This window comes from Sarcophilus harrisii, chromosome 6, assembly GCF_902635505.1.
Source record: "Sarcophilus harrisii chromosome 6, mSarHar1.11, whole genome shotgun sequence".
Classification (NCBI taxonomy): Eukaryota; Metazoa; Chordata; class Mammalia; order Dasyuromorphia; family Dasyuridae; genus Sarcophilus; species Sarcophilus harrisii.
In genome coordinates this window covers 160,335,960-160,354,404 of record NC_045431.1, presented here as the reverse complement: position 1 = coordinate 160,354,404, position 18,445 = coordinate 160,335,960, and the positions used below count along the sequence as shown (strand labels likewise).

General features: G+C 35.0%; 1 long non-coding RNA gene across 1 annotated transcript; it reads right to left on the bottom strand.

Moving 5' to 3' along the window:
- Nucleotides 1-1,317: 1,317 nt before the first annotated feature.
- LOC116419952 lies at nt 1,318-18,045 on the bottom strand. The gene is made up of 4 exons (XR_004230277.1): nt 18,015-18,045; nt 7,491-7,641; nt 6,993-7,138; nt 1,318-2,182 (listed from the first exon to the last, which is right to left on the bottom strand). It is a non-coding gene; the product is annotated as an uncharacterized LOC116419952 (long non-coding RNA).
- Between the last annotated feature and the right edge of the window lie 400 nt (nt 18,046-18,445).

Here is an 18,445-nt window from a genome sequence, read left to right as displayed (position 1 = left end):
CAAAGAGCATAGAGTTAGAGAGAGGAGAGAAAGAGAGAGGAGTGAAAGAGAGAGGGAGAAAGGGAGTGAAAGAGAGAGGGAGAGAGAGACAGAGACAAAGACAGAGACAGACAGACAGAAAGTGACCAAGACAGAGACAGGAGGGAAAGAGGAAGGGATGAGGGAGGGAGGAAAGGATAGACAGAAGGAGACAGAGAGTGAGCAAGAGAGAGGAAGGTGGAGGGAGAGAGTAAGGAGAAAGAGAAGAAAGGAGAAAATAAGGGAGGAAAAGAGAAAGGGAGAGGGAAAGAGACAGAGAGGTGTATATATTTCAAATATGTGCATGGATACACATAAAGATATATAGGATGTTCAGAGGACTGGAACCACCCCCGGTATAAGAGCTTGCCCCTTTTTCAAGACTGTTTATCCATCTTTGCTTCTGATTCTCCCAGGTCTCAGAGGTGGCTCAAAGAAGCAATGGCATGTGCAGCAGACTTACCTAGGGTAAACCATCTCCACAAAGGAGCTAAACCAGATTGACCCTCGGGCCACAAACCAGTAAGGAGTTGGGAATTGGGGGGAGGAATCATGTAGCTTACCTGGGACTGTGATGTGATAATCCAGATGAAATGGTTCTGTGTTTGTCAAATAAAGCTTCACAGATTTCATTCATAGTGGCAGGCTGGGGAAGGGGTGATAAAGGGAGGAAGGCAGTGGGAGGGAAGAAAGAAGGTTTACTTGTGTATTCCTTGATTTGGCTTTGTAGGATCTTATGCAGGACTTCCTTCCAATGTTAATTTTTTTCTCCATTTCTTCTAGATCAAGGTTTGTTGTTGCTGCTGTTGTTTTTAACTTGAGGTCTATAAAAGTATTGGCTTTTAAAAATATTTTATGACTATTTCAATATAATTGGGTTTTTTTTTGTAAATCTATGTATTTTATTTTATACATTAAAAACATTATTATGAGAGGGGACCTGTAGACTTCATGACTGTCAAAGTAGTCTGCCAAAAGTGACTGGATTAAATGTTTTATGACGTGTGCTAGTCCTAATCAGACATCTTTCTTTACAAAAGTTTACAAATTCAATATGAGCTTCTATTCTAAACAAGCAGTGTCTTTAAAAGTCTCAGCTGCTCTCAGAAGTAGTTTCTAGACTGTTTGGTTCTCAACGATATGGTCCCCATAATCTGCATTACATTTTCCCTCTACCACAGAAAGTCATAAATAATATATTCTACTCTAGAATTACAATTAGTAATTTTCCCAAACCAAGGTTTGGCATTTCAATTTCTGCAAAGTGAAACTATTGTCCATTTCATTGTTCCACTTAAATTCCATCCCTACCTCACCTATCCCCCCTAAAAACACATTGATTTCTTATTCATGTTATTACTGACCTCCTGTTGGCTGTGGCTAAAATTTTGCTCCTTCCCCTTCTCCAAGATAGCAACATAACCTTCACTTCTTGGATATTCTTCAAGGTCGTTCTGCCATTGGGCTGCTGCTGCTGGACTGATTCAAACAGGTTACTTAGATCCTGGGCCCTTATAGGATATAGCACCTTTACTAAATGAGTAAATGCATAGAATCCTTTTGCTTGGTCTTTGATAAATAGCTGTACTTCCCCTCATCTCCAGCCTCTGGATCAACTGGGTAGTTTTGTGTTCTTTTCTGTTGAAATGCTGCTCTTTCAGCAAAGGCAGTGAGTGGTCCTTATTGTAGAAGTCTAGAAGTCTCCCTTTGGGGACTCTTCCAGTCCCTTGACTTTGAACAGAACTATTTAAGCTATTTAAGTCTCAAAACATTTCCAAATATGGAATAGTTTTTTTATATCTAAAAGAGTTTAATCTTTACAATTGGGTGTCTCTGCTTTTATCCTTTCTGATCTTCAATTTTTCTGAAGTCTAAACTGTTACACTTTGGACATGGTATTTCCCTAAATTGGGTGTCATTTATTTTTTTTTATCATACTTTTTTCTCTACATTTTTAATGCCTATCATGGTACCATGATACATAGTATCCATTTGATAAATATTATTGCATTAAATTTATTTATTCACCTTCTTCCTTTTTCCTTATTCACACTTAGATAATGATATACAATTTTTGCTAATGGAGGGTGTGATAGTTTGCCTCATGGCCAAAACGTGGCTTTTCTTACTTTTCTGCTGCTCCACAGCCTGGATAGTCTACAAACTAAAAAAAAAAAAAAAAAATCCTTGAATGATCAAGAATTGATTATTATGAATTAGTCAGAATAATGGATAGAAAAATCACAAGTAATTACCCGATGTCATGTTATTGTTGCTATGTTGACAAAAATAGACAGTCCAACAAAAGCTATGACTCAAACTTAACTCATAATTTTGTTCTGAAAAGTCCAAGGTCAACTATCCCTTTAAATCTCTATTTCTAGTTGTTGTGGGCCAAGACAATAAGAGAATTGGGTAACTTATAAATTCTGCCCTTACATAATACCAATTAGAACTATTGTGAGCTATAATAGTGTGAATCAGACTTAGGGAAATTCAAGTTAATTTTTAGCCCAGGGAAATTAAGTTGAGATTCATCTGTGGCTTCTTTAAGGAAAAGAGGATATAAAAACAACTTTAAGTCTCTTGAGGAGGGTCCCTAACACCACAAAGAACTTCTTCAGAGACGAATTTTCTTATAGACTGCTCATTTGATTTTATTTTTCTGTGATCTGTTTTTACCATGTTGTGGAATATTTTTTACCTGGTGTTTATCAATTCTTTTCTTAAAGAAATTGTATATCTTAGTCCTTAGGCTCAGAGTGATCAATTATTACAGATATGAAAGCCTAGCTGAGATTTCCTTATTACAGAGTTTCTTTGGAAGTTATTGAAAGCTTTGTGAGTAGAAATATTAGGACAGGGAGATGAGAATTTGCTGCTAAGACAGTGAAATAATGTCAATTATCTGAAAAAAATTTGTGATATTACTAAAATGTGACTGGGAACCTGTCATACATAATTTCCTTTTATTTTCAGCACTATGTCTATATAAGTATAGAGAAAATTGAATAATTAAATGAATGATCATTTCTCATAATGAGGATGCATGGACTTCTAACCAAAGGAGAATGTAAATGGTTTACTTTCATTTAATTGGAATTTTATTATTTATGTTTAGGAATTTTACAGTTTTGTAAGGTTGATTTAAGAATAATAAATACATGTTTATAAGAAATGTAAAAGTACTTTTATATTGAAATTTACCATTTGAGAGAACTAAAACCTCTGCTGTGAAGGCTTACTCCCTTTTCAAGATTTCTGATCCACCTTTGGTGTTCACCTGAATCACCTAACTCTCACCTGTGGCTCTAAGAAGCTGCAGCATGCTCAGAAGCCACACCCTGATAAACCGTCCGCCAAGACGGGCTGAACCAGGTTGAGGGTAACCAACAGGTCTCACATCTTTTGATGAATTATTAGGGAAATGTCTACCCCAAGCAAATGAAGACTGTCCTGGGAAAATGGGTGGATAAGGATGATTTGGTTCCAAAAGCTATGAAGGCTGTAGCAGGTATTGTATTGAGTGCTTAGAGTCTGGTTAGATATCAAAACTGCCAAGGTCATTCACTTCATCCTGGATATCACCTCCTGTACTGAATTTTGATATTCCTGAAGAGTGTAGTTGACTTTATGCCTCACTTCAATTCACAGGCAAGTCAAGACATCACTTGTGATGTCATTTGTCCTTTCTAAAAATGAAGGACATCACTATGCATTTAGAAATTAAATTATTAGAATTAAAACATATTCTTCTGATTCATGTATGAATAATTTGGGGAGAGGGGCTGGTAGGTGATGCAGTAGAGAGAGCACTGGACCTAAAGCCAGGAAAGGCTCATTTTCTAAATTCAAATCTAGCCTTTGACATTAACTGTGTGACCCTGAACAAGTCACTTAACCCTATTCATCAAAGTTCTATCTTTGCTAAGAAAAACCCAAATGGGCTCACAAAGAGAAGCAACAACAAAATTTTTTTTAACTAGAACTGTGATTTCATTGGGATAAAGAAATCTTAGTGATGGAAACTTTATCAATGCAAATTAACATTTATCTTCAATTCATATGACATATAAATAATCAGAGGGAAGAGCAGATAAGTAAAGGTTAAATGAGATAATATTTATAAAAAGTGCTTATCTTTTCATGTATCAGAATGATGGCATTTTCAGAGAAGAGAAGGATAGAGATGTGTAAAGTATGTATGTGTGTGTGTATATATATATATATAAAGACAAGAATTTAAATGACCTTAAAGTTGTCAGCATTAATAGTTTAGGAGGATAGTAGTATTTTCAACAGGAATAGAGAATTATTAATAGGAAGAGAAGATGGTTTGGGGGAAAAGAGAGTGCTGTTTTATATATATTGAGTTTAAAATAAGTTCATTCAGTTTGAAATGTTCAATAGGGAATTGATGATGTGAGACTTAGAGGTCAACAGAGAAGATTTGAGAATCATCTCATAGAAATGAACATTCAATACATAATGCCTGTTGAAATCACCAAATACAGAGGAAGAAGAGATGAGGGCATCAAATAGAACCTTGGAGGACACCAATAATAAAGGGGTCTAGATCAAAATTTCAACTCTAGATTACAACTTCATATGGAGTAGCATAAGTGAATGTCATGAAATCATGATTTATTATATATATATGTGTGTATATGTATAATATTATCAGTAAATGTTTGATTTGTATACCTATTTTATATACTTATACACTTTCATGTAAAAATTTCTCAGGAGAAAGGGGTCATGTTGAAAAAGTTTTAAGAAGCCCTGATCTAGACGAAGATCTAGCAAAGGAGACTGAGCATAGATAAAAGAAGAAGCAGGAGAAAGCAGCATCATGAAAACCTAGAGAGAAAAATGTATCAAGGAGGAAAGAATGACCTATGGGGTGTTAGAGAGATGAAAAAGAGAAGGACTAATAAAAGCTTTAGATTTGAAATGACCATTCGTGATTTTGGAGGGAATATTTTCAACTGGATGATGAGAAAGTTAAGAAGATAGTATTGATGAGTCACAGTCCAGACTCTATTCTAAACTACATGCCTAGTTAAGTAAGGAATGTGGAGTAATTAAAACTTCTTCTGTTATTACTTATTTGTCCCCTGTTACTCCTTATTTGCCCCAATCCTGACTTTTAAAATTTGTCTTTTTTTTTTAATAAAATCTCTTACTTGTTTCCTTCCCTAAATTACAATCTTCTTTTTTTAAATTTACATCCTTGTAGGCTATTAGCTTGTTAGTTAAGCCCCAAACTTACAATTTATAAAGTCCTCACAAATTTCTTCTAATTTCCAGATTCCCTTAGAGACTAGTCCATCATTTTTGGTTTAATAAAGTTTTGTGGCTACAGGAGAATCTCTTTGAATTCTTTCAATCTGATTATGCACCATAACTAAAATGCTTCAGTATGACAGGAGAGAAAGTGAGGGAACCAATTGTACATGACTTTCTCAAAGAGTTTAACCATGGGAGGGAGATGATATCAGATAAGGATAAGATCAGGTGAGGGTTTTGTTTTTGTTTTCAAATATGTAATGATACAACATGTCTGCAAGTAATAAGGAAACAACCAATAGATAGAGAAAAGATTTAAGATAAGTAAGAAAGTGGGAAGAATGGGGCAATCTGGTGGATGAGATGAGATGGAATGGGACACTCATACATATATGTTTGCTGGAGCAAGAAGGATCATCTCTTCCTATGAGGAAGAGGTGAAGGTGAAGTTAGTGGGTAAGGTATCTTAATGACATGAGATTAGAAGGAAGGGAGAAAAAGGAACTCTCATCAAATGGCCTCCATTTTTTCAGTGAAATATAAAGCAATATCTTCAGCGGAGTAGATAGGGAGAGAAATAGCCATGGGAGATTTGAGAAGCCATGTAAAGGTTTATAAAAGCTGTTATACTGAATAAGATAATGAATCAATTAAAGAGGACATTTAAGAAAAGAGTTGGAATAATACTCTGAATCACTGAGGAACCTTAGCTCTGGGACCTGCCATTTCCACAATGGTTCTCAAACTTTTGTTTTCAGTATCTTTATCCTATTAAAAATTATTGAGGATCTTTCCAAAGAGTTTTTGTTTATTTGGATTATATTTATAGACATTTATCATATTGGAAATAAAAACTATTTTTGAATTTGTAGGCCCTCTAAAAGGGTTTCAGAGATCCCCAGGATTCTCTAGACCATACTTTGAGAACCACTGCCCTAAAAGAACCTTAGCTCAGGCCATATAGACATTTGACTCTGCATCTCTATTTGTTTGACTGGATTCTGCTATATGTTTCTTTTTGTATTAAAGCTTTTTATTTTCAAAACATATGCATAGATAATTTTCAACATTCACCCTTGGAAAACCTTGCATTCCAAATTATTAAATTTTATATTTAAATTAAGGGGTGATCATTTGTTATCATTTCAATGATAGTATTTTTAGTTGTTAGGGAACAATAATCTGGACCTTAAAACAAAGGCGTGTCCCCATGTAGCTTTTTCCAGGATATGAAAGAGATCATTACATTTGGGTTTGCAGTTATGTTATTTTGGGCTTTAATCCCAATGGGCAGTTTTAAGTATAACAGAATCCAAATGGAAAACATCCAAGAAGTCTGAAGAATTCCTTCAAGAGATGATAAATAGTGGGCAATGCTACATGGCTAATCTTTCTGTTTTCTAGGATAACAACATCACAACCTAGATTCATCCCTTAAGTGATGGTGCAAATAAGTGAATTTTCCAGTATGCATAATGTTATATAAAGATTTTGTCAATAGCATCTTATTGACCACCATCAAACCTCAAAGAATCTCTCTGCAAGCTTTCTTCTTTGGGCAAGCCAATCAACACCTCTTACAGAATAATGGCTTTTCCACAATGAATCCAATTCACAGACAGTGAAACCTTTGAAAACGCAAAATGAAAGGTTGTTATTTAAGTACATGCTATGGAATGACTCACATTTAGCCGAATTGTCAGAACCACCTAACTTTGTTCTCTTGGTAGGTCTTCCTCAAAACATAAAAAAACAAAGCAAAATGATGTCATGAAGCCCTGTGTCCAGAAGAACCACCGAAACTGCTTGTCCTTTGGCTGTCGGCCTGTTTCTGTGGTTTATGGGAAAGAAATCGAGGAAGAGAAATCTTTGTTATTCAAAGGCTGAGACTCCAATCATGCCTTTAGAAACAGATCTATTTCCCTTTACTTAATAGGGAGACTAATAAGAGACTCAGTCAGCTTTTGGTTAGTACTCTGGGTGCACTCAAGTCAGAACTAACCCTACACTTTTGCCAGGTGTCCTAGTCCTTTGATATATTCAATTTTGTTTCATGTGCTTCCCCATCCCATTATGAGACCATTTGAGAACCTGTGTTTTTCACACCCTAGATTTGAGTGCTCACAAAGTACTAATCAAAAGCTGACTGGGTCTCTGTCTGGAACAAAGTAGGCATTTTGCACCTTAAAACCCCCTCACAATCTGTTCAAATCACTTTTCTGATTTTAGGCACTTTCAATGCACTCAGTGGTCTGGCCAAATAGTTTTTTTCTTGCTGCTCTTCATATACCATAGTCCATCTCCTGTCTCCATGTAAATGCACATTCTCCATGCCTGGAACACAAAAAGAATTTTCACCTCTTACTTTAAGAATTCCTATTTTTAACGAGTAGACAAGTAGTGCAGCGGATATAGTACCAGCCCTGAAGTCAGGAGGACCTGAATTCAAATCCAGTCTCAGACACTTGATACTTCCTGGCTGTGTGACCCTGGACAAGTTACTTAACCCCTGTTGCCTAAGAAAAAAAATTAAAAAAAAAGAATTCTTATTTTCCTTAAACACTACTTCCTCTCTTGTTGCTCTGCCTTTATTCTCAGAGAAGACCAACCATCTCAGGATGGTGATATCTTGACTTCCAATTGAATTAGAGTTCAGTATGGCAGAGTTGGGCAAAACCATCTATCTCACTCTCTGGCAGGATGAGGTACCAGACACTGAGGTCCTTTCCCAAACTAAATTGCCAAGAATTCCAACTTTACTGCAGAGAGCACAGCTTCATTGGGCTGGTCCAATGTACAAATGCCATGTCCATGCTTGCCAAAAAGACCATTTTATGGATAATTCACACAGGTCACGCACTCACAAGGTGGCCAAAAAAAGTAAGACAAGGACATTCTCAGGGTCTCTCTTAAGAACTTTAGAATTGATTGTATATTATGGGAGATACTAGCGTATTCCCATCAGAGAAGGTGCTGTGCTCTATGAGCAAAGGAGAATTAAATTAGAGCAAAGGAGAATTAAATTAGCTCAGAAGAAACATGAGATGCACAAAGTTAGAGAAGCCCCCAAATGTTCATGGGAAATAGGTGTGCAACCTTGGCAGAGCTTCTGAGCTTGTGTTGGTCTGATCAGCCACAGTCAAACACATTAATTTGATTCTAACAGTAATGTCATTTTCCTGGTAAAAAAAAAGGAAAGCTCATTGTTTGAATGATCATCCCCAAACCATATAACCAATAGAGAGCTGAGCCATTCTTTGCCTAGGGTTTTCAATTTGATATCAGGTGATCTCCATCCACTGTGTTCTTTGGCAATGTGAAAGGTGATGGGTAATTAGATAATTGGAGACCTTCTCACCAAATAAATCCATTGATTGAGAAGGATGACTCTCACTGTGTCATGAGCTGAAGCAATTTGTGATTAAAAAAAAAAAAAGCCAAGCTTGCAATGGATTGTTCTGAAAAATATTGTTGTGATATCTGACTCTTGATGACTCCATCTAGTTTGTCATCTCCTTCTCCAGCTCATTTTACAGAAAAGGAAACTGAGGAAAGCAGAGTTAAGTGAAAATGTCCAGGGTCATACTGCTAGTAAGTGTCTAAGATCAGATTTCAACTCTGAAAGAGAAATCCTCCTGACTCCAGGTGCTCTATCCATTGAGCCATCTACTTGTTGTTTTGGAGATACTGAATAGCAGCTAAATCACCAAGCAAGAAAGCAGGTTGTTCACCAAACAATTCAGACGGCTTTCCTGATTCCCTCAGTTAATTGTGCCCTGCTCCTCTTTCCATTCACTGTGTATTTTTTATGAAACCCCTATTTGCTTCTCTGTAAACATGTATCACCATACAGAACGCAAGCATCTTAAAAGCAGGGGTCACTTTTGTCTTTGTATCTCCAAAATCTTCAACAGAGTCTGGCACATAGTCACTGAATGGATAACAAGTATTTATTGATGGATTGATTAAAGTAGAAACATAATTACATACTGCGCTTATATCCCAAAGAGACTTTAAAGAAGGGAAAGGGATGTGTATGTGCAAGAATGTTTGTGGCAGCCCTCTTTGTAGTGGCCAGAAATTGGAAACTGAGTGGATGCCCATCAATTGGAGAATGGCTGAATAAATTGTGGTATATGAAACATAATTACATTATAGAAAGCTTCAGATTTTTGTCTTGTTTTGTTTTTGTCAAGAATAACTGTAGAAAATAGATTCAGCAATGTACACTATTTGAAATAGGCTCATAATAAGAGGGCCCAACTTTCTGCTACTAACATATTAAACAGGATATGAATTCTCAGAATCTTATTATCCAGAGCAAACTGAGGCAGTCAATATAATGAAATAAAGTGTAACCATATTTATCTACTATCTCATTCCACAAAAAATACTTTAAAAGGAAATTTCTTTTTTATTTGCTCTCTGATTCCCTTTTCATTGGTTTGTGTAACAAAGAAAAAGGAGTTACCAAAACAGTGAAGAGTTTGAAAGTTCTGAGACTCATAGTGAAAATACCAAAGGACTCAATAGAATAGAGGAAAAAAAAGAAAAATGATTTCTATTTGAAATATATTGTTCAAATACTCAAAACAAAACAAAACAAAATTTCTCCATGCTTTGCTTTTCACTTTGATTAATGAATAAGAACCTAAGGGGAAAACAGTGCTTTGCTTTCCCCTCAAAAAAACAAACAAACATGCAAGCAAAGGCAAAATTTGTCCCACATATTTTGGAAACCATGTTTCCTAACTGAGATTTTGGTTTTTGTATATTATATGTAAAAAATATATTTCTGCTGATCCCCTTCCTACTTAAGTGTGTATGTATGTATGTGGAGTATGGATGTGGATGTGTTTACCAAAATGGGAAGCATTATAGCAACTAACTTCCAGAATTATTGTGAGATACATCCCAAAATAGTCACTTTTATCAGGCCAACTGAGTTTCTGATTTGTACCTTTTCCACTTAACATATTTAAGCATTTGGGTAAAAATCTTATCTTTACTAAAAAGTGAATAGAAAAGAAAGTTAATTATGTGCCTGCCACTTTTTGAAGTGCTGATTATATAAATATTAAAATGAGACAGTCCCTAACCTGAAGGAACTTACATTCTAATAGAGGGAGATCTAAGTTCAAATCTGCCCTTAACCTGTCCTAGCCACATGACCCTGGATAAGTCATTTGCTTCAGTTCACTTTATACCCTTTAGTTTTCTTATCTGCCAATAGGAATAATACTAGCACCTATCTCCCAGGGCTGTTGTGAGGATCAAATGAAATGATTGACTTTTTAAGTCAAAATACTTTTCCCTGGCCACCAATATATATATCTTCGTCTATTAGAATATCTATCTACTGTGATGTTTACCTATCTACTCTATTCATTGTGCTGTTTATAAATATTACCTCATTTAATCCTCACAATAATCCTGGAAGTTAGTTGCTAGAATGCTTCCCATTTTAAATTTGGGGAAACTAAGACAGAGGTTAAGTGAATTGCCTGGGATTGAATAGTTTCTGAAGCTAGGTTTGAATTCATGGCAGCACTCTGTACTATACATGATGTTAAGACTACTTTTGGCTACATAAATGAATAAAACAGTCAAAAGTGAGTTTTTCAGCAATAAAATTGAGATTTGAAGTTTAATAAAATTGAGACTTGGGGATAGTTTAAAGTCCATCTCCATACTTTCAATTCCTCTATCTTGGTTGTTTGGTTGGTTGATGTCCAAAATGATATCACTATGTTAGAGTTGAGTTATAGTGGCTATAATAAGCCACTATGGCTGATCAGACCAATACCAGCTCAGAAGGCTCTGCCACAACTCAGATACAAATAGTCGCACATTTGGGGTACATTCTCCAGCTTTGTGCATCTCTGTTGATATTACTCCAAACAAGTAGAGCCCTCCTCCTGACTTGGCAGTGTGCCATTGAGCACATCTGTATTCTTTTGTAGAATAACACATATATAATTTCTTTACTAGAGTAGAACTTGTAGATGATGGAGAGTAGACAGGTCTTTGAGCTCTTCCTGCTTCCCTCACAAATCAACTTCAGACCAAGTCTCTGAACTGGTTTTGGAGTGACAAAATACACAAATATTTGGAGTCTAACAAATTTCCAGCTGAAGATATTCTGAAAGAACTTCAGAAAAGGTCAGTTTCAATTGGGCATTGGGGGAGAGAGGGCATAGAAGGTAGCTGAGGGCAAGAGCAGAGCAGGAACCCAGGCTGGTGTGGTGTTTGCAGGCCAGGGGATTCTACCAGGAGGCTCTTAGCCAAAATACAGCAGTATTGACTACTCTGTCCTGGTTCAGAAGCCAGTGGATCAGTAGACTAGCTATGAGACCTCCAACACAACTACAAAAGGCAAAAAGTGAGCCCCTGAACCCTAGAATACTGTGGGACTTGGCCATACACACCCAGCACGGGAAGGAAGTCAGGAACACCATCCCCAGGGCAACATGAACCTGTTGTAACCTATAGAAGAAGCTTGGGACAATCATCCCTTTGCCCTAAGAGCAGACCCTCAACCTTTAAAAATGAGCAAAAAATGCAAAAACAACTCAAAACATAGTTTTAATGGAGACAGAGAAAAAAGATTTCAAACCCTGAGGAAACTGAAGGCAAATCATCTCCAGATGAAGCCCCAAAAGACCAAATGAAATGGTCTCCATCTCACAAGACTCTCTTGGAAGAATTCAAAAAAGATTTTAAGAAAGAGTTAGAAGGAAAATGGGGAAAGAAAATGAAAACTGGGCAAGAGAGTTTGGAAAAGGAAATAGAAATTATATGAAGAAAATTCCTTACAAAGTAGATTGAGTCCAGCAGTCTTAGCCCAGTAACTTGAATACAAAACACAATTGAAAGGTTTATTAAAACCTAGTAACAAAAGTTCAGGTGTGCTAGAGACTGCTCAAATAATAGTCTACTGCTTATTTTTCATGCAAATATTTATACCTTGGAAATTGGCAAATGTTACATTTCAGAACTTGATTTATTGATTTGTTGATTGTCTAGACTTAAAGTGATGGGTGGAGAAAATATTAATAATGTAAATTAAACTTAAAAGTGTCACACAAATATTTTTTCCAGATATCCAGCCATTAAATGTAAAATAACTGATAACTATATATGATATTTTAATGTTTAAAATATAAATAGTGATCCAGCAACCACCTCTGGATTTATGCTTTAATTTTAGCAGTGTCTAAGGAATCTCTAGAAGTTGACTCATTTTTGAAATGATGAGCTTAATGATTTTAGATTTTAGAAAATCATGGAAAAACTTGCATGGAATAATGAAAAGTAAAATGGGCAGAGTCAAGAGAACATTGTATACAGTAACAGCAATTTTGTATTAAGAACAACTTTGAGCAAATAAGTTATTTTGTCTATTATAAATACCCAAATTAACAATAATGGATATATGAAAAAAAATGTTATCCACATACAGAAAAAGAACTGATAAATAGAAGTATGTATAAAATAATTATATACCTATATAGAATAATTTTATATGTATATAATTATTCTATACAGATTCCTATTTATCATCTATACATACTCCTATTTATCAATTCTTATATATATGTGTGCATGGATATATATACACATACACACCCACCCCATTCATATCTAATGGTAGCCATCTTTAGCATGGAAAGAAAAAAAAAAAGGAGAAATTTGCATGATACCTTTATTGTATCTTTTTAAAATTTATATTTGTATTTTTTGTGTATTTGTATAAAAGCAATTTATATTGTACTATACGTAGAAAGTATGTGTAGTAATTTGCAGCTTCAAGTACAATCATCTTTTTTATTTTACTATGTAATAGAAATGCTTGTTTTATTCCATAAATAAAAATTAAAATTTAAACTCGCTTTATCTTCCAAAATTGCACTATTATAGACAGCTTAATTAGTGATTCTAACTGTGAATATGAATGGGATGAGCTCACCCATAAAATGAAGCAGATAGTAGAATGGATTAGAAACCAGAATCTGACAATACATTGTTAACAAGAGGCACACTTGAAACAGAGAGACATACACAGTTTGAATAAAGGGCTGAAGCAAAGTAGAAATAGGATAGATAGCAATCACGATCTCAGACAAAATAAAAGCAAAAAGATCTAGTTTAAAAAGTCAGAGAAATTACATTTTGCTAAAAGAAATATAAACTATGAAGAAATATCAAAAAATGTTACAGTAAGTTTCTCTGATAAAGGCCTAATTTCTCAAATACATAGAAGACTAGTTAAATTTATAAAAATAAAAGTCTTTTCCCCAATTAATAAAATGATCAAAGGATATGAACTGACAGTTTTCAGAAGAATCAAAATATCTATAGCCATATGGAAAAAAATCCTTTAAACCACTATTGGTCAGAGAAATATAAATTAAAACAACCTCATACCTATCAGGAATGAAAAATGCTCATGAGGATAAGGGAAAATAGACATATTGATAAATTGTTGGTAGAGTTGTGAACTGGTCCATCCAATCATCCTGGAGAACAATTTGGAACTATGTCCAAAGGGCTATAAAACCGCATATATCCTTTTACTTAACAATACCACCATTAGGTCCATTATAAGAGATCAATAGAAAAGGAAAAGGACCTACATGTACAAAACTATTTTTAGTAGCTTTTACTGTTCAATTGAACATTGAAAGGATACCCATCAGTCAGAGAATGGCTAAACAAGCTGTGTCATATGTTTATGATGAAGTACTATTGTGCAGTATGAAATGATGTGAGATGTGGCTTCAGAAAAAATATAGCAAGACTTATATGATATGATGAAAAGTGAAGTGAAAAGAATCATTAGTTCATTGTGCACAGCAATATTATGATCATCAACTGTGAAAGACATGGCTAGTATGATCAATTCAATGATCTAAGACAATTTCAAAGGGCTCTTGATAAAAAAAAAAAAAATACTAACAGCCTCCAGAAAAAAGTACAAACAGAAATTTAATTTTCATGCCTTCTTTTTATGCTTTTTTTGTGATATGGCTAATATGGAAATATGTTTTTCATGGTTTTAATGTATAATTAACAACCAAATTCTATTAATAGTAAAATAAAATTATTAATAATAATAATAAATAATGTTTGCCTTCTCAGTGGGGAGGGGGTGGATAGGAAAGAGGGAAAGAATTTGAAACTCTAAATTTTAAAAAACAAATGTTAAATATAAATGTTCAAGTGTTTAAATGAATGTTTAAAATAAATAAATAATCTGGTTGATTTAATCCTGTTTGTCTTAGTTCCTCATCTGTAAAATGAGCTGGAGAAGGGAATGGCAAAACGTTCCAGTATCTTTCGAAAGAAAACCCCAAATAGTGTCACAAAGAGTTGGACACAATTAAACAACAATAACAAAGAGTTAATCATGACAAAAGTTAATCTAGTCAAAGGATAGTTTCTCAACAATGTCTAAGATTCAGCATTGACTTTATCAGACTTTTCCAGAGCCCATACTCTTGACAACCCACTGTATATCTGGGCAGCTGGAAGGGCTCAGTGAATAGAATAAAGGACTTAGAAGAAAACCCAAATTTATATTCCCACCTCAGATACCAGCTGTGTAACTCCAAGCGAGTTACATAATGTTCATTTTCCTCCAATTCCCTTGTGTGTATAACAAGGATAATAGCAGTACTTGCCTCCCTAAATTATTGTGAGGGTCAAATGAGATAATATTTGATTACTTTGCAAACCTTAATGCACCATATAAACACTAGCTATTATTATCACATGTATTTCTCATTTAATCACCACAGCATCTCTATAGCATTATAAGTATTAGCTATTTTAAGCTATTAAAGATTAAAACTGCACTAAAACTTTTGGGATACCCTGGATAAATATCATTATCCCCATTCTGCAAAAGAGGAAACTGAGGTTTGGAAAAAATGAGCAATTTGACCCATAATCACATAACTGTTCGGTATCAGTGACAAGACTGGCATCTCCAAGTTTCCTGACTCTAATTCCTGGTGGGGGGTTTTTTTCTATTTTCCATTGCTTTAGCAATAAACATGGCAGGTATACTTATTTACAGATTACATGCTTACTAAAAGTTTCTTATTCATTTATTCTCTAACCATTTATTAAGTACTGTTATGGGTGAACTCCTTACTAGGGATAGGGGGAAAAGAAAGATAACTTAAGACATAATCTTCACTTGTTCTCTATTGCTTAATAAATAACCAAACACCTTACAAACTGGCTCAAATTTACCTTAATAATGTTACTTTAGGGAATGCCCTTTAATTCTGTGTTGTAACCAAATTGGACAACTAAGTCTGGATTAATGAACCCCCACAAAAGTGATTATGTTATTTGAATTTGAACTGGATATTTCTATTGAATATGAATCCATGACCATATTTTACATAATTTAAAATGGTCTGAATTTGAATACATGATGATAATGGCTAATATATAACTTCTAGTGGCTCCTTTTTACCTCCAGAATCAAATACAAAATGCTCTGCTTAGCATTCAAAGCCCTTCATAACCTACCCCACTCTTGCCTTTTCAGGATTATTTCACTTTACTCTCCAACATGTACTCCATAAAATCCAAGAACAACTAGATGGTGCAGTGGATAGATCTGAATTCAAATAGGGTCTTAGACATTTTACACTGCTTAATGTGTGACCCTGGGCAAGTCCCTTAACCCCAATTATCTCACTAATAATAATAATATGATAAAATCCAAGGGCTTTGTCTTTCTAGTTGTTCTATCAACAAGACTCTCCATCTCTTGGCTTCTTGCATTCTCGTAAGCTGTCCCTAAAATACTCTACCTTCTCATCTCTGACTTAAGTGATCTTTCTGGCTTTTTTTAAGTCCCAACTAAAATCTTGTCTTCTACAGGAAGCCTTCCCTAACTCCTGTGTCTTCCTTCTGCTAATTATCTCCTATTTATCTTTTATATAACTTGTTTTCCATATACTTCCTTTAGTATTATCTGTAGATTGTAAGCTCTTTGAGGGCAGGGATTTTTTTTTTTTTTTTTTTTTTTTCTCCTTTCCCCCCCCCCCCCCCCCCCCCCCCGCCCAGGCCTTAGCACAGTTGCAGACCCATAGTAAGTACTTAATAAATGTTTATTGGCTGACTACTTTATTTAAAACAAGTCTTGTTTGTGCCTAGTGAAGAATACTTTATTGACAATTATTCTACTAACTTCACAAGTGAAATAGTCACACATAGCATAGGTGGGAGATATGGAATTCCCAGAGTTAAAACTTCAAAACTCCTTTTACTACCCGGGTAATTTTGTATAAGTTATTTAGTACAAATCATCTACTGGGATTCAGTTTCCTCATCTGTGAAAGGAAGGGTTTGGACAAAAAGAGTTCTAAGGTTCTAAGAACCTTCCAACTGTAAAATTGAAATGAAATGAAATGTGAAATATGTCCTTCTCATGGGACTTCAGACTTGTCAGAACTTTGAAACTGTCCTGTCCTGTGTTGTACTGATCATCCATCACATGTGTTACCATTCCAGGAAGACAAAACAATTATAAAATTCATCTTCTCCAATAATCACCAGAATGAATAATCCTGTAATACCTCAGAAGAATAATCACTCCTGTTCCAAGTTTTCTATTTTAATATTTCTGTAGCAACCTTAAAAGATGTCACTAACTGCCTACATCCTACCTACTGAATTCTTCTGAGTGGTACACTGCAAGCAAATTTGCTTATTTCTTGATGAGCAGGATACTCTCAGAACAACCTGGAAAGTCCCACATGAACTCATACAAAATGAAATGTTCTGTGTGCAAAGTAATAGCATGTTGTGGGATGATCAGCTGTGAATGACTTGGCTATTCTCAGCAATACAATGATACAAGACTACTCTGAAGGACATATGATGAAAAATTCTATTCATACCCAGAAAAAAGATTGTGTTTGAATATAGATTAACACATACTTTTAAAAATTATTTTTCTTAAGAGTTTTTTTTTGGGGGGAGGTGGAGGAATCCATGCTTTCTTTTGTAACATAATTTTTATGGAAATGTTTTGCATAACTTCACAAATGCTTTCTCAATAAGGAAGAGGTAGGGAGGGAGAGAGAAAAAATCTGGAACTCAATGTTTTAAAAACAAATATTAAAAATTATTTTATATGTACCTGGAAAAATAAATTATTAAAATTAGCTTATTTTTGTCTTCAATATCCGGTATGTCTTGTCTGCCTGTTTGTCTATCTAACTATCTATTTGCCTTACTATTTGTCTGTCCATCTGTCCATCCATTTGTTGATCAATCAATTGATCTATCTATTCTTTTTGGCCAGATTTTCTAGAATGAAATGGAAAGTTATAGAGCTCCATAGAATCTAAACAATGGAATGTGCTATCCAGGAAAACCTATTAGCACTACAGAGAAATATTTAAGACTGGAGCTAAACAGGGACTATCTACCTCTACTCCTCCCCTTTCTGAAAATGGTTACCAAAACCCACAAACTTGAAGGATTTGCCTGACAGTGTCACACAACAGGTGATCCCTAGGAATAATTTCATACATAATGCCATTTAGAGACAAGCATGGGGTCTAGGGTGGATGCTACATTGACAAGCAAAGGGCAGCTAGGAGACACTAGATAGAATACTACACCTGAAATCAGGAAGGCTCATCTTCCTGAGTTAAAATCTGGCCTCAGACACTTACCAGCTGTGAGATCTTGGGCACGTTATTAACCCTGTTTGCCTCAATTTCCTCATCTGCAAAATAAGAGAAAGGAAAATAGAGAAAATAGAGAAAATGGAGAAGGAAATAGCAAATCACTCCATTGTCTCTGCCAAGAAAACAACAAATGGGGTCACAAGGAGTCTGACATGACTGGAAAACAATCAAACAACCAACAACACTAACAAATAAAAATAATTATAATGCATTCCTCAAATGTGGATCCTGGCATTATCTTCTCAAATAATAAATTTAGGAAACTTTGTCAATGAATACTAATATAGTCAAAATTACCTCTTGTGTCTATATACAGAATACTGTCAAAAAGAATTACATTGTTCACCCCAAATACATCTTGTTAAGAAGTGTTTATTCCTTAGGATCACTTAATCTGATATACTAGGAAAGGAATC